Genomic DNA, 24,960 nt, shown 5'->3' on the forward strand with positions numbered 1-24,960 from the left:
TTATGTGCCACATTATGACATTTTTTGTCCTTTACCTGTGTAAAGACATTTTCAGGGCAGGTTTCATTTACAGCCCTGCAGTAGTTTTGCATATGAACTCACCATTAGCACAGATTTTAAAGCTGCTGTTGCAAGTAAGGGCCAGAGAGCAGCAGCATTTCTAGTTCCCTACTTTGTTACCTAGGGAAACAGCCCTCCTACCAGTGGTGTTCCTCAGTTATAAATTAGAGTGGAATGTGCCCTGATAAACCCACAAAAGCTTATGTCTCCTTACTTGTGTTTGTTTTTTAAATTTAATTTATATTTTTTAGTGGAGTAATATTCCATTGTGTACATGGACCACTTCTTCTTTGTGCATTCCTCTGTTGATGGACATTTTCGTTGCATCCAAGTGTTGGCTATGGGAAATATTGCTGGAGTGAAGGATTGCCAGCCTGTGATTTTTTGATTCTCATTTTCTCACGTGATAGGCCCAGCAGTGGGTATGCTTAATTGACTGGTAGCTCAATGTTTACATTGCAAAGCACCTCCATTGTGTTTTCATTAGTGGCTCTTACCATGTCCCACTTAGTACCAAGGGTAAGCATTTCTTTTTTTTTTCTTTTTTTTTTTTTTAGTTTCTGCTTTATAACAAAGTGAATCAGTCTTACATATACATCTGTTCCCACATCCCTTCCCTCTTGCGTCTCCCTCCCTCCCACCCTCCCTATTCCACCCCTCCAGGTGGTCACAAAGCACCGAGCTGATCTCCCTGTGCTATGCGGCTGCTTCCCAAGGGTAAGCATTTCTCAAAAACCCCTTCAGCATTCATTGTTTGCACAATTTTTGCCTATGGCTATTCTGACTGGTGTTAGCTGACAGGTTTTTGTAAATTGGATTTGCATATCTTTAATAATTACTCGTGTTAAGCATTTTTCCAGGCCTTTTTTTTTGTATTAAAAAAAAAAGTGTGTTGGGCTTCCCTGGTGGAGCAGTGGTTGAGAGTCCACCTGCCGATGCAGGGGACACGGGTTCGTGCCCCGGTCCGGGAAGATCCCCCATGCCGCGGAGCGGCTGGGCCCGTGAGCCATGGCCGCTGAGCCTGTGCGTCCGGAACCTGTGCTCCGCAACGGGAGAGGCCACAACAGTGAGAGGCGCGCGTACCGCTAAAAAAAATAAAATAAAAGTGTGAGTACGATATACCTCATGAAATTTTCTTCTTGGACGGTTGCCCTCTTATGAATTTTTTGGTCGATTTTAGATCCCAGGATTTTTTTTGAGGTTAGGTGTCATTTACAGGTCTGCAATGATTGTGAATATTTAGTGACCATTAGCACTGGGTGTAAAGCTGCGGTTTGGGGAAACGGCCACAAGGCGGCAGCATTTCTCCATTACCAAATCTGGTTACTAGGGTAGCAGAGCCTTTCTGGAAGTCGTGTTCCTAGTTTGTAAATTAGATTGGAGTGTGCCAGGAAAAACCCCTATGAGTTTATGTCTTATTACTTCTTGTTCGTTTGTTTTAGTTTTTTAAATCGGGATAATGATTATTCTTTGTCCTAGGCGTACACAATTTGGACACTATCTATGTCTATTCATGTACAGAACCTCTTCCCATGTAAATTATTGCAGTGTTCCATAGACCTCCCTTGCTATATGGTCAGCCTTTTTGTTACATGTATTTAATTCGTATTTGTATACGTATGATAACCCTAATCTTAATTTATCCATTCCCACCACCTTTCCTTTTAGATAAGCATAGTTTGTTTTCTAAGTCTGTAATTGTCTTTCTCTGTGGAAATATGTACATTTGTGTCAGTTGTTAGATAACACCTATAAGTGATATCATAGGATATATGGCTTTTGCCTTCCGAGTTACCTCATGTTCCGTGATTATCTCTAGGCTCATCTATGGTGCCTGAAAGAGCAGTGTTTCATTGTTTTCCATGGCTAATATTCCATTGTGTACATGGACCACTTCTTCTTTATCCATTCATCTGTTGGTGGACATTTTGGTTGCTTCCATGTCTTCTCTATTGTGAATATGGCTGCAGTGCAGCTGTTTCAGCCTGTCTTCTCGATTCTGGTCTTCTCAGGTGAGAGGCCCAGCGGTGGGCCTAATGCATCTAATGGTAGCTCAATTTTTACTTTTAAACGCAACTCCTTTCTGTTCTTATTACTAGCTGTTACCACTTTACATCTCACCAGCAGCTAAAGGGTACACAGTTCTCTAAAACCCCTTCATCATTTATTGTTTGTAGACTTTTTGCTCGAGGTCAGTTGACCGGTGTGAGCTGAATCCATTTTGTAGATTAAATTTGCATGAGTCTAATAATTCCTGATGTTGAACTCTTATCGATTTTCCTGTTTTTAAAAAAAGAGTGAGTAAAACTTACCTCGTCATACTATCTTCTTGAAAAATTTGCCTGTTCTGTATTTTTTTTTAATGTTAAGCCTTCTTTTAATTAATTAATTAATTTTTTAATTTTTGGCTGTGTTGGGTCTTCGTTTCTGTGCAAGGTCTTTCTCTAGTTGTGGCAAGCAGGGGCCACTCTTCATCGCGGTGCACAGGCCTCTCACTGTCGCGGCCTCTCTTGTTGCGGAGCACAGGCTCCAGACGCACAGGCTCAGTAGTTGTGGCTCACGGGCCCAGCTGCTCCACAGCACGTGGGATCTTCCCAGACCAGGGCTCGAACCCGTGTCCCCTGCATTAGCAGGCAGATTCTCAACCACTGCGCCACCAGGGAAGCCTGCCTGTTTTGAATTTTTTTGGCCATTCCCTAGCTCAGGATATTTTTTTAGGGCAAGTGCCTTTACAGCCCTGAGTCCTTGTGAATGTTAAGTGACCATTAGCTGTGGGTTTAAAGCTCGTCTTGCTGGTAACGGCCACAAGTTGGCAGCATTTCTACATTTCGAACCCTAGGTTTTTGGGCAACAGAGTCTTCCTGGAAATCGTGTTAGTAGGCTGAAAATTAGAATAGAATGTGCCAGGGCAAATCCCCAAGAGCTTATATCTCCTTACTTCTTGTTTGTTTTTTAAATTTAATTTTTTTATTTATTATCAGAGCAAATTAGATTAAAATGTTGTGCTTGTTCGATGTGTACAGTATCCAGTTTTTTATGTCTATGTATCTATCTATTCAGCTTTGGTGCTTTCCCATGTAGGTTATTACAGAATGTTGAGTAGACCTCTCTTGGTATTCCATAGGTATTTTGTGATTATATATTTCATATGTATTAGTACATGTCTGTTAACTCCCACATCCTAATTCATCCATTCCGTACACCTTTCCATTTGGTTAAACATAATTTTGTTTCCTGAATCCATGCCTGTCCTTCTCTTGGAAATAAGTTCTTGGGTATCAATTTTTAGGTAACACCTAGAAGTGATGTCATAGGATTATCAGTCTTTTGGTTTCTTTCTTACTTCAAGTTGGGTGATGATCTTAAGTTCTGTCTATGGTGGTGCAAACGCACTGTTTCATTCGTTTCCTTTCTTTTTTTTTTAAAGAAGATGTTGGGGGTAGGAGTTTATTAATTTATTTTTGCTGTGTTGGGTCTTCGTTTCTGTGTGAGGACTTTCTCTAGTTGTGGCAAGCGGGGGCCACTCTTCATTGCAGTGTGTGGGCCTCTCACTATTGCGGCCTCTCTTGTTGCGGAGCACAGGCTCCAGACGTGCAGGCTCAGTAGTTGTGGCTCACGGGCCTAGTTGCTCCATGGCATGTGGGATCCTCCAAGACCAGGGCTCGAACCCATGTGCCCTGCATTAGCAGGCAGATTCTCAACCACTGTGCCACCAGGTAAGCCCTGTTTAATTCTTTTCCATGGCTAATACTCCATTATGTACATGGACCTCTTCTTCTTTGTGCGTTGTTCTGTTGATGGACATTTTGTTTTTTGCCAATTCCTGGCTATTGGAAATGTTCGTGCAGTGCAGTATTGCCACCCTGTGTCTTTTTGTTTCTGCTCTCTCAGGTGATAGGCCCATCAAAGGGCCTACCAGATCACATTCTACGTCAATTTTTACGTTTAAACGGACATCCATTTTCTTCTCACTACTGGCTATTACCAGTTCACATCCCCCAGCAGCCAGAGGGTACACAGTTCTCTGAAACCCCTTCAGCATTTATTCTTTGTAAACTTTTTGCTGATGATCATTCTGATGGCTGTGAGGTGAACCTTTCTGTAGATTCGATTTGCATGGCTTTATTAATTCCTGATGTTGAGCATTTTTCCTTGCCTCTTTTTTATTTTATACAAACAGAAAAAAGAAAAGAGACAAAGTGTGCGTAAAATATGCCTGTTGAAATTGTCTTCTTGAAATGTTGACGTCTTTTGAATTTTCTTGTTGATTTATGACGCCAGGATTTTTTTTTTTTTGATGGCAGGTGTCATTTACAGGCCTGCAATTATTTTGAATATTACATGACCATTAGCGCTGGGTTTAAAGCTGCTGCTGTGGGAAACGGCCAAAAGGCGGCAGCATTTCTCCATTCCCAAATCTGGTTGCTAGGGCAGCAGAGCGTTTATGGAAGTCCTGTTCCTAGGCTGTAAGTTAGAATGGAATGTGTCACGAAAAAGCCCCTTAAGTTTATGTCTCTTTACTTCTTGTTCATTATTTTAATTCAATTTTTATTTTTTATCACAACGAATTTGATTACAATGTTTTATTTGTTCTAGCTATGCGTGATGTGGTTCTTTTACACATATACATATATCTATTCTTCTTCGGATCCTTTTTCCATGTAGGTTATGACACAATATTGAGTAGTCTTCTCTTGGTATTCCGTAAGTCTTTGGTGATTATATATTCCACATGTGTTTGTATATCTCTGTTAACTCCAATATCCTAATGTATCCAATCCTCACACCTCTCCATTTGTTGAATCATAAGTTTGTTTAATGAATCTGTGTTTACCTTTTACTGTGGAAATATCTTCATTGGTATCAGTTTTTAGCTAACACCTATAGGTGATATCATATGATATGTGTCTTTCATTTTCTGTCTTACCACAAGTTGCGTGATTACCTCTAGACTCACCTTGGGTGCTGCAAATGGCATTGTTTCATTTTTTTCCTTGGCTAATATTCCATTTGAACAGGTACCAGTTCTTCTTTGTCCACTCAATTGTTGATGGACTTTTTGGTTGCTTCTATGTCTTGGCTATTGTAATACTGTGCAACACAGATTTGCCTGCCGGTGTTTTCCCAATTCTGTCTTCTTAGGTTATAGGCCCAGGAGTTGGCCTGCTGAATCTTATGGTAGCTCAATGTTAACCTTTTAAAGGCACCTCCATTCTGTTCCCATTAGTGGCTCTTACCAGGTTACGTCCCACTTCAAATTGAGGGTATGCATTTCTCCACAACCCCTTCAGCATTTATTGTTTGTAGGTTTTTTTGCTGATGGTTATTCTGAGGGGTGCGAGCTGATACCTCTTTGTGATTGGATTTGAATGTGTCTCATAATACTTTGAAGTGAGCTTTCAGGAATGTCTTTTTATTTTTCAAACTCTGAGTACAGCTTATCTGTTCAACTTGTTTTCTTAAAGTATGTGCCACATTTTGAAATTTTTGCCCTTTACGTGCGTCAAGACATTTTGAGGGCAGGTTTCATTTACAGCCCTGAAATACGTGTGCATATGAAGTGACCATTAGCACAGGTTTTAAAGCTGCTGTGGCAGTTCACGGCCAGAGGGCGGCAGCATTTCTACGTTCCCCACTTTGGTAACTAGGGAAACAGACCTTCCTGCCAGTGGTGTTCTGGGTTATACATTAGAGTGGAATGTTTCCGGATAAACACTCAAAAGCTTATGTCTCCTTACTTATGTTTGTTTTTGAAATTTAATTTTTATGCTTTATTGGAGTAATATTCCATTGTGTACATGACCACATCTTCTTTGTGCATTCCTATGTTAATGCACATTTTTGTTGTTTGCAAGTGTTGGCTATGGTAAATATTGCTGGAGTACAGGATTGCCAACCTGTGTCTTTTTGATTCTTATCTTCTCAGGTGATAGCCCCAGCACTGGGTATGCTTGATTGAATGGTAGCTCAATGTTTACCTTTTCAAGGCACCTCCATTGTGTTTCCATTAGTGGCTCTTACCATGTCCCACTTAGCAACAAGAGTATGCATTTCTCGAAAACCCCTTCAGCATTCATTGTTTGAACAATTTTGTCCAATGGCCGTTCTGACTGGTGTAAGCTGATAGGTTTTTGTAATTTGGATTTGCATGTCTTTAATAATTCCTAATGTTCAACATTTTTCCACACCCTTTTCTTTTCTATTAAAAAAAAAAGTTTGAGTACAATATACCTCTTGAAATTTTCTTCTTGGTAGATGGCCCTCTTTTGAATTTTTTGGTCTATTTTCGACCCCAGGATTTTTTTTGATGCCAGGTGTCATTTACAGGCCTGCAATGATTGTGAATATTTAGGTTGTAAATTAGAATGGAATGTGCCAGGAAAAAGCCCCTTAAGTTTATGTCTCAATACTTCTTATTAGTTTTTTTGATTTAATTTTTATTTTTTACCACAACAAATTTGATTACAATGTTTTGTTTTTTCTAGGTGTTCATGATGTGGTTCTTTTACACATATACATACATGTATTCTTCTTTGGATCCTTTCCCCATATAGGTTATGACACAATCTTGAGTAGTCTTCTCTTGGTATTCCGTGGATCTTTGGTGATTACGTATTTCACATGTGTCTCTATACCTCTGTTAACCCCAATATCGTAATGTATCCAATCCTCACACCTTTCCATTTCGTGAACCATAAGTTTGTTTAATGAATCTGTGGTTGCCTTCCTCTATGGAAATATCTTCACTGGTATCATTTTTAGAAAACAACTATATGTGATATCATAGGATATGTGTCTCCTTCTGACTTACTACAAGTAATGTGATTACTTCTACACTCATCTACGGTGCTGCAAATTGCATTGTTTCATATTTTTCCTTGTCTAATATTCCGTCTGTACATGTACCAGTTCTTCTTTGTCCACCCATCTGTTGATGCACTTTTTGGTTGCTTCCATATATTGGCTATTGTAATACTGCTGCAATGCCGATATGCCAGCCTGTGTCTTTCCGATTCTGTCTTCTTAGGTTATAGTTCCAGGAATGGGCCTGCTGGATCATATCATAGCTCAATATTTACCTTTTAAAGGCACCTCCATTCTGTTCTCATTAGTGGCTCTTTCCAGGTTACGGCCCACTTAAAGTTGAGTGTATGCATTTCTCCCCAACACCTTCAGCATTCCGTGTTTGTAGTTTTCATGCTGATGGTTATTCTGACTGGTGTGAGCTGATACCTCTTTGTGGTTGGATTTACATGCGTCTAATAATCCATTGAAATTGAGCGTTAAGGCATAACCTTTTTTTTTCAAACTGTGATTACAGCTTACTTCTTCAAATTTTTTCTTAAAGTATGTGCTACATTTTGAAATTTTTTGGCCATTACCTCCCACAAGACATTTTGAGGGCTGGTTTCACTTATAGCCCTGCAGTACTTTTTCATATGAAGTGACGATTAGCACAGGTTTTAACGCTGCTGTTTCAGGTAACGGCGAGAGGGTGGCAGCATTTCTACATTCCACATGCTGGTACTAGGGAAACAGACCTTCCTGACAGTGGTGTTGCTCTGTTATAAATTAGAGCGGAATGTGCCCGGATAAACCCACAAAAGCTGATGTCGCCTTACTTATGCTTGTTTTTTTAAAAATTTAATTTATACTTTTTAGTGGAGTAATATTCCATTGTGTACATGGGCCACTTCTTCTTTGTGCATTCCTCTGTAGATGGACATTTTTGTTGCTTCCAAGTGTTGGCTATGGTAAATATTGCTGGAGTACAGGTTTGCCAGCCTGTGACCTTTTCATTCTCATTTTCTCAGGTGATAGGCAAAGCAGTGGGTATGCTTGATTGACTGGAAGCTCAATGTTTACCTTTTCAAAGCACCTCCATTGTGTTTTCATTAGTGGCTCTTACCACGTCCCACTTAGCACCGAGGGTACGCATTTCTCCACAACCCCTTCAGCATTCATTGCACAATTTTTGCTGATGGCCATTCTGACTTGTGTTAGCTGATAGGTTTTTGTAATTTGGATTTGCATGTCCTTAGTAATTCCTAATGTTTAGCATTTTCCCACACCTTTTTATTTTCTATTTTTAAAAAAAGAAAAATAGTGTGAGTAGTATATATCTCTTGAAATTTTCTTCTTGGAAGGTTGCCGTTTTTAAATTTTTTAGTCGATTTTCGACCCCAGGATCTTTTTTGAGGGCACGTGTTATTTACAGGCCTGCAATTATTGAGAATATTTAGTGACCTTTAGCACTGGGTTTAAAGCTGCTCTTGTGGGAAACGGCCACAAGGAGGCAGCGTTTCTCCATTACGAAATCTGGTTACTAGGGCAGCAGAGCTTTTCTGGAAGTCGTGTTCCTAGCTTGTAAATTAGAATGGAATGTGTCAGAAAAAAGCCCCTTAAGTTTATGTCTCATTACTTACTCTTCGTGTTTTTACTTTAATTTTCATTTGTTATCAGAGCACGTTTGATTACACTGTTCTGTTTGTTCTAGGTGTGCAAGATGAGGTTCTTTTACACACACACACACATATATATATATGTATTCTTCTTCAGATCCTTTTCCCATGTAGGTTATGACACAATGTTGAGAGTCTCTTGGTATGCCATAGTTCTTTGGTGATTACGTATTTCACATGTTTTTGTATATCACTGTTTACCCCAATATCATAATGTATCCAATCCTCACACCTTCCATTTGGTGTACCATAAGTTTGTTTAATGAATGTGTGATAGCCTTTCTCTGTGGAAGTATCTTCATTGGTATCAATTTTTAGGTAACACCTATAAGTGATATCATAGGAAAGGTGTCTTTCACTTTCTGACTAACTACAAGTAGCGTGCTTACTTCGAGACTCATCTATGGGCTGCAAATGACATTGTTTCATTTTTTACCCAGGTAATATTCCATCTCTACATGTAGCAGTTCTTCTTTGCCCACCCATCTGTTGGTGGACTTTTTGGTTGCTTCCATATCTTGGCTATTGTATTACTGTGCAGTGCATATTTGCCTGCCTGTGTCTTTCCAATTCTGTCTTCTTAGGTTATAGGTCCAGGAATGGGCCTGCTGGATCATATGGTAGCTCAATGTTTACCTTTTAAAGGCACCTCCATTCTCTTCTCATTAGTAGATCTTTCCAGGTTACATCCCTGTTAAAGTTGAGGGTATGCATTTCTCCACAACACCTTCAGCATTCAGTATTTGTAGTTTTCTTGCTGATGGTTATTCTGACTGGTGTGAGCTGAGACCTCTTAGTGGTTGTATTTGCATACGTCTAATAATCCGTTCAAATTGAGCTTTAAGACGTTCTTTTTTTTTCAAACTGTGATTACAGCTTACTTTTTCAACTTGTTTTCTTAAAATATGTGCCACATATTGCAAATTTTGGCCATTACCTCCCTCAAGACATTTTGAGGGCAGGTTTTATTTCCTGCCCTGCAGTACTTGTTCATATGAAGTGACCGTCAGCACAGATTTTAAAGCTGCTGTTGCAGGTAACGGCCAGAGAGCAGCAGCATTTCTGTTTTTCCCACTCTGCTACCTAGGGAAACAGACCTTCCTGCCAGTGGTGTTCCTCAGTTATAAAGTAGAGTGGAATGTGCCCTGATAATCCCCAAAAGCTTATGTCTCCTTACTTACGTTTGTTTTTAAAATTTAACTTATATTTTTTATTGGAGTAATATTCCACTGTGTACACGGACCACTTGTTCTTTGTGCAGTCCTCTGTTGATGGATATTTTCATTGCTTCCAAGTGTTGACTATGGTAAATATTGCTGGAGTGCAAGTTTCCCAGCCTGTGACTTTTTGATTTTCATTTTCTCAGGTGGTAGGCCCAGCAGTAGGTATGCTTGATTCACTAGTAGCTCAATGTTTACATTTTCAAAGCACCTCCATTGTGTTTTCATTAGTGGCTCTTACCATGTCCCTCTTATAACTGAGGGTACGCATTTCTCCACAATCCCTTCACATTTATTGTTTGCAGCATTTTTGCTGTGGCCATTCTGACTGGTGTGAGCTGATAGGTTTTTGTAATTTGGGTTTGCCTGTCTTTAAAAATTCCTGAAATTTATCATCTTTCCAGGCCTTTTTCTTTTCTGTTAAAAAAAAAAGAGAAAAAAGTGTGAGTACAATATACCTCTTGAAGTCTCTTGTTGAAAGGTTCCCCTCCTTCAGAAAGTTCTGGTGGATTTTGGTCTACAGGATATTTTTTTCAGGGCGGGTTTCATTTACAGGCCTGGAATGATTGCAAATATTTAATGACCATTAGCACTGGGTTTAAGCTGCTGTGGTGGGAAACGGCCACAAGGCAGCAGCATTTCTCCTTTACCAAAACTGGTTACTAGGGTAGCAGAGCCGTTCTGGAAGTCGTTTTCCTAACTTGTAAATTTGAACGGAATGTGCCAGGAAAAACCCCCATAAGTTTATGTCTCATTACTTCTTGTTTGTTTTTTTAATTGGGGTAATGATTAGAATGTTGTTTCTCCAAGGCCTACACACTCTGGTTCATTTGCACATTATATATATATATATATATATATTCATGTACGGTACCTCTTCCCTGGTAAATTATTACATAGTGTTCCATAGATCTCCCTTGCTATATGGTCAGTCTTTCTGTTATATGTATTTAATATGTATTTGTATACATATGGTAAACCTAATCTTTATTTATCCATTCCCACCACCTTTCCTTTTAGCTAAGCATAGTTTGTTTGCTACGTCTGTGAGTATCTTTCTCTGTGGGAATATGTTCATTTGTGTCAGCTGTTATATAACACCTATAAGTGATATCCTAGGATATGTGTCTTTTGCTTTCCGAGTTACCTCATGTTCCGTCATTATCTCTAGGCTCATCTATGAGCACTGTTTCATTCTTTTCCATGGCTAATATTCCATTGTGTACATTGACTTCTTATTCTCTGTGCGTTGTTCTGTTGATGGACCTTTCGGTTTCTTCCAAGTCTTATCTATGGTAAATGTTCCACAGTGCATGATTGCCAGCCTGTGTCTTTCTGATTCTGCTCTGCTCAGGTGATAGTCCTATAAAAGGGCCTACCAGATCACATACTATCTCAATTTTTACGTTTAAACGCACATGCATTCTGTTCTCACTACTGGCTATTACCAGTTTACATCCCCCAGCATCCAGAGGGTACACAGTCCTCTGAAACCCCTTCAGCAATTATTGTAAACTTTTTTCTGATCATCATTCTGATGGCTGTGAGGTGAACGTTTCTGTTGCATGGCTTTATTAATTCCTGATGTTGAGCAGTTCTCCATGGCTGTTTTTTTTAACAAGAAAAAAAAGAAAAGTGTGCATGAAATATGCCTTTTGAAATTGTCTTCTTGAAATGTTGACGTCTTTTGAATTTTCTGGTCGATTTATGACGCCAGGATTTTTTTTGACGGCAGGTGTCATTCACAGGCCTGCATTTATTTTGAATATTACTTGACCATTAGCGCTGGGTTTAAAGCTGCTGTTTTGGGAAACGGCCACAAGGCGGCAGCATTTCTCCATTCCCAAATCTGGTTGCTAGAGCAAAAGAGCGTTTCTGGAAGTCGTGTTCTAGGTTGTAAATTAGAATGGAATGTGCCAGGAAAACGCCCCTTAAATTTATGTCTCATTAATTCTTGTTCGTTTTCTTAATTTTTATTTGTTAACAGAGCAAATTTGATTTCACTGTTCTGTTTGTTCTAGGTGTGTAAGATGAGGTAAAAGTACACACACACACACACACACACACACACACACACACACACATATTCTTCTTCAGATCCTTTTCCCATGTAGGTTATGACACAATGTTGAGTAGTCTTCTCTTGGTATGCCATAGGTCTTTGGAGATTATGTATTTCACATGTGTTTGTATATCTCTGTTGAGCCCAATATCGTGATGTATCCAGTCCTCACACTTTTCCATTTGGTGAACCATAAGTTTGTTTAATGAAGCTGTGATTGACTTTCTCTGGAAATATCTTCATTGGTATCAATTTGTAGGTAACACCTATAAGTGATATCACAGGATATGTGTCTTTCACTTTCTGACTTACTACAAGTGTGTGATTACTTCGAGACTCATCTATGGTGCTGCAAATGACATTGTTTCATTTTTTCACTAGCTAATATTCCATCTCTACATGTAGCAGTTCTTTGTCCACCCATCTGTTGGTGGACTTTTTGGTTGCTTCCATGTCTTGGCTATTGTAATACTGCTGCAATGCAGATTTGCCTGCCTGTGTCTTTCCAATTCTGTCTTCTTAGGTTATAGATCCAGGAATGGGCCTGCCGGATCATATGGTAGCTCAATGTTTACCTTTTATTTTTATTTTTTTATTTTTATTTTTTTGCGGTACACGGGCCTCTCACTTTTGTGCCCTCTCCCATTGCTGAGCTCAGCGGCCATGGCTCACGGGCCTAGCCGCTCCGCGGCATGTGGGATCTTCCCGGACCGGGGCATGAACCCGCATTCCCTGCATCGGCAGGTGGACTCTGAACCACTGCGCCACCAGGGAAGCCCAATGTTTACCTTTTAAAAGCAGCTCCATTCTGTACTCATTCGTGGCTCTTTCCAGGTTACGTCCCTCTTAAAGTTGAGGGTATGCTTTTCTCCACAACACCTTCAGCATTCAGTGTTTCTTGTTTTCTTGCTGATGGTTATTCTGACTGGTGTGAGCTGATACCTCTTTGTGGTTGGATTTGCATGTCTAATAATCCGTTCAAATTGAGCTTTAAGGCATTTCCTTTTTTTTTTCAAACTGTGATTACAGCTTACTTTTTCAACTTGTTTTCTTAAAGTATGTGCCACATATTGCAAATTTTGGCCATTACCTCCCTCAAGACATTTTGAGGGCTGGTTTTATTTCCTGCCCTGCAGTACCCACAGTGCTCCTCCCAGCTGAACACAAACCCCTCAGCCCTGCACCAGGACACATGATCATGGACTCCGCAGCCACAGGAGCCAAACCTGAAAGAACCTGAAGGCCATCAGAAGCGGATGCAGAAATGAACCATGCACGCTCCTAGGAAGGAATATTCCAGAGTAATGGAGTACATTTTGTTTAAAGGTAGTAAAACTATAAAAATTATTTTTTAAAAAACTATATTCACAAGATGAAAGAATCTCATGGACACAATGCTGAGTCATCAAGAGCAATAAAGCAGCAAGCACGGTACACCCCCTTACAGACTTTGGAACTAGGCAAAGTTGGGCTGCATTGTTTAGGGATGCGTGCTTATGTGTAAACTATGAGGACAAGTCACTGACGCAAAATCAGGAGAACAGCTACTACACAGTGGGGAGGAGGCTGGGACGAGGGAAGGGCACTCCTGGGTGTCCACTCATCATGTTCTGTTTCTTGTTTTTTGCGGTACGCGGACCTCTCACTGTTGTGGCCTCTCCCGTTGCGGAGCACAGGCTCCAGACGCGCAGGCTCCGCGGCCATGGCTCACGGGCCCAGCCGCTCCGTGGCATGTGGGATCTTCCCGGACCGGGGCACGAACCCGTGTCCCCTGCATCGGCAGGCGGACTCTCAACCACTGCGCCACCAGGGAAGCCCCATGTTCTGTTTCTTGATGTTTATGATTATTCTTTACATGTATATAACCTAATCCTTAATATGTACTTACAGCTTATCATTATTCTTTATTAAGAAGGGCGTCCAAAGTAGAAGGAGACCTGCTTCTCCCAAGGAAGAAAAGGAATAGTTTTTACCAGTGAAATCGCGATACCATGGCTGCTTCAACCATCAAGCCTGACAACAACTCCCGTGAGAGGGGCACCGGGGCCACAACACGCAGAAGGAGGCTCTGGGGCCTCAGTCCTGGGTCACTGCCTCTGAGGAGCCCACGGCACCTGGTCAAAGTTCTCAGTCATTCTGTGCACGACCCTTTTGCCTTGGCTGCTCTGGCACAGCTCGGCCAGCACCATCGCTGGGAGAAAAAGAAGAAACGTGCAGAAGAGGGAACCGGGCTTCAAGCTGACCCACCTCCTTCTACAGAGACGATGCCACACTCCCTAAGGGAGAACAGCAAGGCCACAGAATCCAGCCTCTCTGCCTGAGGCCTGGCCACACTAGCGCCCCACGCTTCTGATGCCACAGGGAGAATTTCGCTAGGTGACCTCAGACCACCTGGTTGGACACATGGGGCTTTCAGACACGCAGGTCCTGTCCGACCCCGCACCTCTGGGGTCACAATCTGGAGGTGGGCCTGGAAGCCTCCAGGTTTTTGCTTTTGATAACATCTTTGTTGACGTTGAATTTCTTTACCACACAGTTAGTTAACCCATTTTAAGTATTAAGCTCAGTTGTGTTTTGCATACTCACAGGGTTGTGCAGCCACCAGCACAAGGCACTTGACAACATTTCCATCATCCCCCCAGAACCCCACTCTTTAGAGGTCACCCCTCATTTCCCACAGCCCAGGCATCCCCAGTCCACTTTCTGTCTCTGTGGGCTTGCCTGTTCTGGATGTCTCATGTAAGCGGAATCCACTAAGTGTCTTTTTCTGTCTGGCCTCTCTCACTGAGCATCATGTTTTCGAGGTTCATCCACATCAGAGCCTGTGTCAGTGCTTCACTTCTTTCCCATGGCTGAGTCGCCCTGACCCTCTCTGCTTTTAACTCTATAATTAACTGTGTCTCCCTGCCTGCACCACACGCAGCTGAGGAGGATTTCACCTTCTGTCATTCTTGGGGTGTAAGCTGAACTTTGAACCAACACCAAGGGGTCCTGTGCAGAGGCTGAGAGCCCAGCCCCACACGGTGCACAGTTGCCCTGTGTGACCAGAGCCCAGGAGGAAGGGTGAGATTGGCCTGCCCATTCACAGGACCAGCGTCCTACGGTCTCATGGGAAACCAACTCGCTCGTCAGCGTCTCGTGAGAGCTGCTCCCCACCATGCCACGCGGGCAAGACAGGCTGGTCAGGGACCACGGTGCTGCCTCCAGCTCAGGCCCACTCACACTAACTGTCTAGTTGGCAAGTGCCGAGGCTCCAGGGGAGGGTCCTTCCTGCTTCTTCCAGCTTCTTGAGGCTCCAGGCATCCCTGGGCTTCTGGCTGCATCCCTCCCACCTCTGCCTTCATCTTCACGTGGCTTCCCCCCTGTGTCCGTGCCTCCACTCATCATATAAGCACGCAGTTACACAGGATTGGGACCACCCTAGGGCCCCTGTCTCACCTAGTTACACGACCAGGCCCTGCTTCCAAATGAGGTCATGTCCTGAGCCCCTGGGGTCAGGACATGGATGTCCCTTTCCCTGGGGGGTACACAATCCCGCTTCAGTCTGAGGTAACAGTAATGTTGCCCAGGAAACAAGCCAGCCCCTTACCTAAGCCAGCCCCTCGAAGAGGTCTGAGCCTGCCTGGTCTCCTGGAAACTGGGCAGGAGAGTGTGGCTCAGGACCCGAGTGTGAAGGACACCAGGAAGCTCCCGTGTGAGGCTCCTCTTCGCAGCAGCAGCACTGGACCAGCTGATGAGGTCCGGCAGGGCAACCCCGAGCTCTTTAGGGGACTCGACCCACATGGACTGGGGGCGACAGGCAGCAGTGAGTGGGCGTGTGATGAAGTGTATGTGACGGGCCTGCAGTGAGCAGGTGAGCACGTGTGTGTGTGACATCAGGCACACATGATGGGTCAGCAGTGAGCACACATATCTGAGATCAGGGGCGGTACACACTCACGTGACCAGGTTCACATGGCATCTTAGCGGGCAGGGCACCACAGGGCTGCAGTGCTGCCACGGGCTCGAGCCACCCACCCTGCCTGGTGTGGAGCATCCCTCCCCCACCACGTGCCCCAGCAGCTCCCATGTCCGCAGCCGCGCAGTGGCTGCACCTGCGCAGAGTACTTCGCCTGGGCAAGTACTTCTTGAAGAGGGTCACCTCCGTGGTGACGGCGACCTTCCTCTTCTGCTGCTTCAGCGGGGGTGCCCCTGCCAGTGCCTGCTTGTACCAAGGCATCCGGGCCGCAGAGGGCTGGTCTCTGCACCTGAGACCAAAGAGAAGGGCTTGAGGGGCTGCACTTTCTCCCACCAGGAGCCGCATTTCCAGGGGGACCAGCGGGGGCATGTCAGACACACAGGGCCGGACATTCTGGTTCATCTTCCCCCAACACGGTGGGTGAAAGGACAGCCACGTGGGACCTCAGACCACGTAGGACAAGGCGCGTGTCGAGGACCAGTGAGTGTCCGTTGTTGCAGCACGTCCATCCTCCATCGGCTGGCCCCCCTCCCCCGAAGGCTGGGTCTATTAACACAGGGGACCCTGGAAGGGGGTTTTCTGTGTGGCTGGCTCACTGAAGCTGGGTGTTTGGGGGACATGGGGCAGTCTGCAGTCTCGGTGAAGACGTTGTTCTCTCCGGGGAAATGAGGCGGACACTCAGTCCCCGGTCTGTGGATGGTCTAGTCCTCTGGGTGTCATGTCTCTTCTTGGGGGTCACTGGGGCTTTCTCCTCACCCCCTGGGGTACAGGAGGGGAGGGATGGACACGTCCTGGGCTCAATGCACCTGGGCTCCTGGGGAGGACCTCCCCGGCCAACATGTTCACAGGCCTCAGTCACCCCTGCTCGACACCCCCTTCAGGGACTCGGCAAGTGGACCTGCCCTGTGAAACGGGGTGCCTGGGTCGGGGGGCTGGTGGGTCCCTTCTCAGATAGTCATACTCAGGTCTCGGGGTGGGTGCGGAGGCCTGTGGCCACTCGCCAAGGTCACCACGCGGTTGCGGCTCATTTCTGGGGTCTGAGATGCCCCAGAGGTGGCTGGGGGAGGGCCGGAGGTCGCTGGGACTGGGACTTGTGGGACGGAGGTCCTGGACCCTGGGTCCCTCCCCGAGGAGGAGTGGGGGTCATGCCCAGAGAGGGGAGGCCGGTGACGGTCCTGGGTGTCAGCAAGCACAGCGCCGCGCCGCGCCCCGCCCCGCAGGCCGGGTGTGTGATTCCTGCGGTCCCGGCACAGAACACCAGACGGGGCATGGGGTTGGGACAGGGGACGCTTCCTCTCAGGCCTGGAGCCCGAGGTCAAGGTGCTGGGGGCCCGCTCCTCCGCGGGATCTGGGGTCAGTCGGTCCCAGGCCACTCCCAGCCCCATCTCCGTCTCTGCCATGACATCGCCTTCTCCCCCGTGTGTCTGGGCCCAAATGCCCCCCATGAGGACGCCTGCACACAGGTCAGTGACCTCGGCTCACCCCGGGCAGCTCTGCGGTGGCCCATCTGCACACAAAGCCCCATTCTGAGGTCCCGGGGAGTCCGTCTTCCGGGGCCTCTTGAGGTGAGAATCCTCGTGGTCGACACAGCTTGTGGGGGCGTGGGGGCCCCCCAGGCCGGAATCCAGGAGCCTCACGGAGGAAGTGGTGTCCTGACTCAGGGAGGCCGAGGGGCGGTCAGCCCTGCCCTCCGGGGAGTGGGGAGTCCCTAGAGGTCCGGGCCGGAGCTGGCAGGGGGACGCGGCGGTCAGAGGCGGGCGGCCTGGGCTGCGATGGGCGGGGTCGCTTAGGGGCAGGGGCACGGGGGCCTCAGGGATGCCCTCTGTCTGCTCCTACGAAGGCGGCCGGCCGCGGGCTCCCAGCCAGGTTGGGCCAAACGTGGAGCGGTTTGAAGACACACCCCAGGGCCTCCTTCGAGAAGTGCCTTGTGCCTGGGGACATGGAGCCTCCAGCCTGCTGGGGAGTGTGTGGGCTGGTGGCACATGGGGCTGCATCAGGGCCCTGAGGAGCTCGAGGTGCATGCTCCAGGCCTCACCTGGTCCGGGATGGAGGGTGGCTGCCCAGGGCCTCCTGCTTCAGGCACCGCCCCTGGGCTGGGCGGGGCCAGCGGGTCCCCTGACCCGTCACTGCAGCCAAGCTGAGGCTGCTGAGCAGCCAGGGCCAGAGCACGGCCTGTGGGTGGGATGTGCATGGGGAGGCCCCATCAACAGAGGCGGGTCATCCACTGGACATAGGACAGGAGCGAGCGGGACAGCAAGGCAGCCGGACGCCCAGCTCGGGTGGGGAGGCAGCTGCATGTCCTCCATCTTCAGCAGCCAGACGTGTGTGTAGAGATGCTCGTCCAGATACCGAGGGGCTCTTTCCTCTGATGCCTCGTGTCTCATCATCTGGCAGGTGTGAGGGTCCTGGGGCGACCGTGACAACATGCCGGAAGCCGGGGGGGGTCACAACAGCAGAGATTTCTCTCTCGCAGCTCTGGACGCTGGAAATACACAATGAAGGTGCGGTTGGTTCCTTCTGGAACTTCAGGGAATCTGCCCTGGCCTCTCCCAGCTTCTCTGGTCTCCAGAAATCCTTGGCGCCTCTGTACTTGGGGCTGCATCACCCCCATCTCTGCCTCCATCATCACGTGGCTTCTCCTCTGTGTCTGTGTCCAGATTTCCCTCTTCTTATAAGGACACCAGCTGCTGGATTTAGGGCTCTCCCTAATCCAGCATGACCTCATCTTAACCACGTCTGCAGAGACCCTGTTTCAGAAATAAGGCCTGATTCTGGGGACAGAATGGATATAAATTGGGGGCGGGGGGGACACTACTGAACCCACAGTAGTAAGTGAGATGTTAGCGGATGGAGGGAACGAGAAGTGCCCACCGAACTGACAGGGCATCATGAGACCGAAAAGCGAGGCAGGCAGCTCCAGGTAATTAATGGATCCGTTTATTATTGGGTAGTTTACTCACAGGGTGGGACTGGGACGAGGTGGACAGCGATCGGAAGCGTGTGCCGCCGTGCTCTGCATGGCCAAGGGGTCACCGGGACAACTTATGGTTAACTTGTGGGCGGGGTGTGCTTGGAAACAGGACATACATTCCTAAGTCAAGGTTCATGAATGGGTAACTGGCCTCGTGGGCGCTGGGAACACGTCAGTGAAGGTCTTCCTTGTTTGGGGACTAACAAAGCATAGAGGCCACCTGGTCCTGATAATTACTAAACAGCCTCTATTAACTAGAAAAGCCTTGAGGACAGAGAAATGATCGACCATACAGTACAGTCCTGGGTAAGGTCAGCGGAAGGACAAGCCCAGGATGGCATCAATTATGCTAACAGCCTTACATGGCGGGGAGGCAGGCCTGGGGAAGGTGTGGGCTTGAGTCCCACAGGTGCCCCAGAGAAATGGACGCGGGCCAGGCAGTGGGGTGGGCCTTGCACCTCGAATGGGACAGGGACGTGGCCCTAAGAAGTGACCTGACACTTGTTCGTAGGGACCCCTCTGTTCAGGGTGGACACGCCTGTGTCCAGGGTCACGTCCTGCTGCATGGGGCCCGACCTCTGCGGGCCGTCCTGAGTGGGAGTATATTGTGTCAGGAGCCTCAGGCAGGACACATCCTCCGGGTTTGGGGAGGACCCCAGGAGGCCTTGGAGGTCAATGCTGGTGGGGGAGGGGCGAGGGTTCAACTCTGCCACCGTAAGGGCGGCGTCCACACATGGAGGGGGCAGTGTTATCAGTTTACCTGAGAAAACACACCTTCAGGTTCCCCGTGCGTTACGGGAAAATCCTGCCTCTAACATGCGGGTGTTCAGGTAGCTGGAAGTGCTCCGGCCTTACTCTGTGGCTGGGCCCGTGCTCCTGCAGCTCCCGAGGACTGACTGCAGCGCAGTTGGCTTCACCTGGCAGGTCCCACCCTTGGGGCGAGGGAGATCGGGCCACGGTCCCGGTGTCCACGGCTGCAGTCAGGCAGTGCCCGGCCACCGGCCCCATGGGACTGTTCACAGTGCGATGACAAATCCAAACGGATTCTGTCCTGTGCTGCTGGGGATGAGCCCTGGGTCTGCCTCTGGACCGTCCCTGTGTGGGGTTGTTCATGCCCGCATTTACACTCCACGGCCCCCACGAGGTCACCCGGGGTCCCAGGAATCACCTGGGCAAGCAGACAGGGTCTCCTGGCAGAAATGGAAATTCCCTGAAGTGTCAAGTTGTTGATGTGATGAATTTTGGTTTTTTTAATTGTGATTAAAATTATGCAAAATAAAATTCACCATTTACCATTAACTTGAACAACTCAGTGGTATTGATCACATTCACAGTGTGGAGCCAGCACCACCTCCCTCTGGTTGTAAAACATTCTCATCCCCCAAAAAGGAGACCCCTCCCCCCCAGCCCTTGGCAACACTAACCCACTTCCTGTCTCTGTGGCTTTGCCTCTAATGGACATTTCATATAAATGGAATCATACAGTTTGTGGCTGTTCTTGGCTGAATGTTGTGTCCCTCCAAAATTCACATGTTGAAATCCTTACCCCCAAGGTGATGGTATTAGGAGGTGGTGCCTTTGGGAAGTGATTAGGTCATGAAGGTGGAGCCCCTATCATGGGATTAGTGTCCTTATAAAAAAGACATCACAGAGCTCCCTCACATCTTCTCCGTGTGAGGACACAGGGAGAAGATGCCACGTACAACGAAGAAGAGAGCCTCACCAGAACCTGACCGTAGTGGCACCCTGATCTCTGACTTCTGTCCTCCAGAACTGTAGGAAACACATTTCTGTTGTTGAAGCCCCCAGCCTGGTAGTTTCTTATGGCAGCCCAAGCAGACTAAGACAGTATCCTTCTGTGTCTGGCTTCTCTCGCTGAGCATTGTGTTCTCGAGGTTTGTCAACATTGTAACGAGTGTCAGTGCTTCACTCTTTTTCATGGCTGAGTAATAGTCTATTGTGTGGATGGACCACATTGTATGTATCTGTTCTCTATTTACCAGTTGATGGTCATTTGGGTGGTTTCCACATTTTGGCTGTTGTGAGTCATGCTGCTATGAACATGCATGTACAAGTGTTTGTGTGGACGTGTGTTTTCCTTTCTCTTGGGTTTATACGTAGAAGTGGGATTGCTGGGTCTTGTAGTGACTCCATGTTTGACATTTTGAGGAACTGCCAGACTGTCTTCCAAAATGGTGGCACCATTTCACATTCCCACTAGCGGTGTTTGAATGTTCCAATTTCTTCCCTTTTGATCGTCTGTCTTTTGGAGTCTAGCACCTTAGTGGGAATGAAATGCCATGTCCTGGGTGTTCTGTCAGCCCATCAGACCCTCACCCCTTTTATATCAAGTACTTTGTAACGCTCCCCTCACTTTCTGAAATCAGATGCAGAGACTAGATAATCTCTCTACCCATATAACTTAAGTATAATTATGTATATGTGTGTATGCATCTCTAGTTACAATAGAAATAAAGATAAACACATTTTATTGAAATAATACAAAACTTAATAGGTGAATGCTTGGCTTCAGCTACACTAAGTTTATTCTGACTAGTTTATTCTGATGTTTATTCTGACTGGTTTGAGCTGATACCTCTTTGTGGTTGGATTTGCATGCATCTCTTAATCCCTTGAAATTGAGCTTTCAGGCATGTCCTTTTCTTCCTCAAACTGTGAGTACAGCTTACCTCTTCAAATTGTTTTCCTGAAGTATGTGCCACATTTTGAAACATTTTGGCCATTACCTCCCTCAAGACATTTTGAGGGCAGGTTTCATTTACAGCCCTCCAGTACTTATACATATGAAGTGACCATTAGCACAAGTTTTAAAGCTGCTGTTGCAGGCAACGGCCAGAGGGCGGCAGCATTTCTGCGTTCCCCACTCTGGTAACTAGGGGAAACACACCTTCCTGCCAGTGGTGCTCCTCGGTTATAAATTAGAGTGGAATGTGCCCGGATAAACCCCCAAAAGCTGATGTCCCCTTACTTATGTTTGTTTTTTAAATTGAATTTATATTTTTTATTGGAGTAATATTCCATTGTGAACATGGACCACTTCTTCTTTGTGCATTCCTCTGTTGATGGACATTTTGGTTGCTTCCATGTCTTAGCTAGTGTAATACTGCTGCAGTGAACATATTTCCAAACAGAAGGACACTCACAGACTTAGAAAACATACTATGGTTATCTAAAAGGAAAGGTGGAGGGGATGGGTAAATAAAGATTACGTTTACCATATTATACAAATACATATTAAATACATATATCACAAAGACCGACCATTTAGCAAGGGTGGTCTACTAAACACTCTGTAATAATTTACATGGGAAGAGGATCTGTACATGAATAGATAGATATATAATGTGCAAATGAACCAGATTGTGTACACCTAGAACAAACAATATTGTAATCATTACCCCATTCTAAAAAATTACAACAGCGCACAAGAACTCACGAGTCATAAACTTATAGAGGTTTTTCCTGGCACATTCCATTCTAATATACAACCTACGAACACGACTTCCAGAAAGGCTCTGTTGCCCTAGTAATCAGATTCGGGAATGGAGAAATACTGCCGCCTTGTGGCCATTTCCCACAACAGCAGCTTTAAAACACAGTGGTAATGGTCACTAAATATTCACAATCATTGCAGGCCTGTAAAAGACACCCACCCTCTAAAAAAGTCCTGGGGTCGAAAATTGACCCAAAAATTCAAAAGAGGGCAACCTTTCAAGAAGACAATTTCAAGAGGTATATTTTACTCACAATTATTTTTAACAAAAAAGAAAAAGGCATGGGAAAATGCTGAACATTAGGAATTATTAAAGACATGTAAATCTAAATTACAAAAACCTATCGGCTCACACCAGTCAGAATGGCCATCAGCAAAACTTCTGCAAAGAATAAATGCTGAAGGGGTTGTGGAGAAATGCATACCATCGGTTCCAAGTGGGACGTGGTAAGAGCCACTAATGAAAACACAATGGAGGTGCCTTGAGAAGGAAAACATTGAGCTACCATTTAATCAAGCATACCCACTGCTGGGCCTATCACCTGAGAGGATGAGAATCAAAAGGACACAGGCTGGCAATCCTGCACTCCAGCAATATTTACCATAGCCAACACTTGGAAGCAACGAAAATGTCAATAAACAGATGAATTCACAAAGAAGAAGTGGTCCATGTACTCAATGGAATAATACTTCAATAAAAATATAAATTCAATTTAAAAAACAAACATTTAGTAAGGAGACATCAGCTTTTGGCGGTTTATCCGGGCACATTCCACTGTAACTTACAACCGAGGAACACCACTGGCAGGAAGGTGTGTTTCCCTAGTTACCAGAGTGGGGAACGCAGAAATGCTGCCGCCATCTGGCCGTTGCCTGCAACAGCAGCTTTAAAACCTGTGCTAAGGGTCACTTCATATGCACAAGTACAGGAAGGCAGTAAATGAAACCTGCCCTCAAAATGTCTTGAGGGAGGTAATGGCCAAAATATTTCAAAATGTGGCACATACTTCAAGAAAACAATTTAAAGAGGTAAGATGTACTCAGTTTTAAAAAAAAGGACATGTCTTAAAGCTCAATTTCAAAGACTTATTAGACGCATGCAAATCCAACCACAAAGAGGCATCAGCTCACACCAGTCAGAATAACCATCAGCAAAAAACTACAAACAATAAATGCTGAAGCGCTTGTGGAGAAATGCATACCCTCAACTTTAAGTGAGACGTAATCTGGTAAGAGACACTAATGAGAACAAAATGGAGGTGCCTTTAAAATGTAAACATTCAGCTACCATATGATCCAGCAGGCCCACTCCTGGACCTATAACCTAAGAAGACAGAGTTGGCAAGACACAGGCAGGCAAATCTGCATTGCAGCCGTATTACAATAGCCAAGACATGGAAGCAACCAAAAAGTCCATCAACAGATGAGTGGACAAAGAAGAACTGGTACATGTACAGATGGAATATTAACCAAGGAAAAAAAAGGACACAATGCCATTTGCAGCACCATAGGTGAGTCTAGAAGTAATCACGCATCTGGTAGTAAGTCAGAGAGCAAAAGACACATATTGTATGATATCACTTATAGGTGTTACCTAAAAATTGATACCAATGAAGATATTTCCACAGAGAAAGGCAATCACAGATTCATTAAACAAACTTACTGTTCATCAAATGGAAAGGTGTGAGTATTGGATACATTAGGATATTGGGGTTAACAGAGATATACAAAAAAAAATGTGAAATATGTAATCACCAAAGACCTACAGAACACCAAGAGAAGACTACTCAACATAGTGTCATAACCTACATGGGAAAAGGATCCGAAGAAGAATAGATATATGTATATGTGGAAAAGAACCACATCTTGCACACCTAGAACAAACAAAACACTGTAATCAAATTTGCTGTCATAAAAAATAAATATTAAGGGTCTTTTTCCTGTCACATTCAATTCTAATTTACAACCTAGAACACGAGTTCCACCAAGGCTCTGTTGCCCTAGTAACCAGTTTTGGTAAAGGAGAAATGCTGCCGCCTTGTGGTCTTTTCACACAACAGCAGCTTTAAACACAGCGCTAATGGTCACTTAATATTCAAAATAACTGCCAGCCTGTAAATGACACCTGCCCTCAAAAAAATTTCTGGGGTCGTAAATCGACCAAAAAATTCAAGAGATGTAAACATTTCAGAAGACATTTTCATGAGGCATATTTTACGCATATTTTGTCTCTTCTTTTTTTTGTTGTTTAAAAAAAGGGCGTGGAAAAATGCTCAATATCAGGAATTAATAAAGACATGTGAATACAATGTACAAAAACGTTCACCTCACAGTCGTCAGAATGATCATCAGAAAATAGTCTACAAAGAATAAATGCTGAAGGGGTTTTAGAGGACTGCATACCCACTAGTTGCTGGTGGGATGTAACCTGGTAACAGCCAGTAGTGAGAACAGAATGAAGGTGCGTTTAAAGGTAAAAATTGAGCTACCATGTGATCTGGTAGGCCCACTGATGGGCCTATCACCTGAGTAGACCAGAATCAAAAAGACACAGGCTGGCAATCCTGCACTTCAGCCACATGTACCATAACTAAGACTTGGAAAAAAACAAAATGACCATCAACAGAAAAATGCACCAAGAAGAAGTGGTCCATGTACACGATGGAATATTAGCCATGGAAAAGAATGAAACAGTGCCGTTGGAAACACCATA

At 45.3% G+C, this 24,960-nt stretch overlaps 1 protein-coding gene across 2 annotated transcripts in view; it reads left to right on the forward strand.

Moving 5' to 3' along the window:
- LOC308605197 (uncharacterized protein) overlaps nucleotides 1-14,324 on the forward strand; it is an 85,599-nt gene extending 71,275 nt beyond the window's left edge. Inside the window, exon 4 of one of the 2 annotated variants that reach the window (XR_014013638.1) lies at nucleotides 12,905-14,324. The gene's annotated coding sequence lies outside the window, so the exon portion shown is untranslated. The remainder of the gene's footprint in view (nucleotides 1-12,904) is intronic. The other variant, XM_081214949.1, reaches the window with a different exon arrangement.
- Nucleotides 14,325-24,960: the final 10,636 nt, after the last annotated feature.

Source organism: Mesoplodon bidens (genome assembly GCF_964165515.1).
Source record: "Mesoplodon bidens genome assembly, chromosome: 17".
Taxonomy (NCBI): domain Eukaryota; kingdom Metazoa; phylum Chordata; class Mammalia; order Artiodactyla; family Ziphiidae; genus Mesoplodon; species Mesoplodon bidens.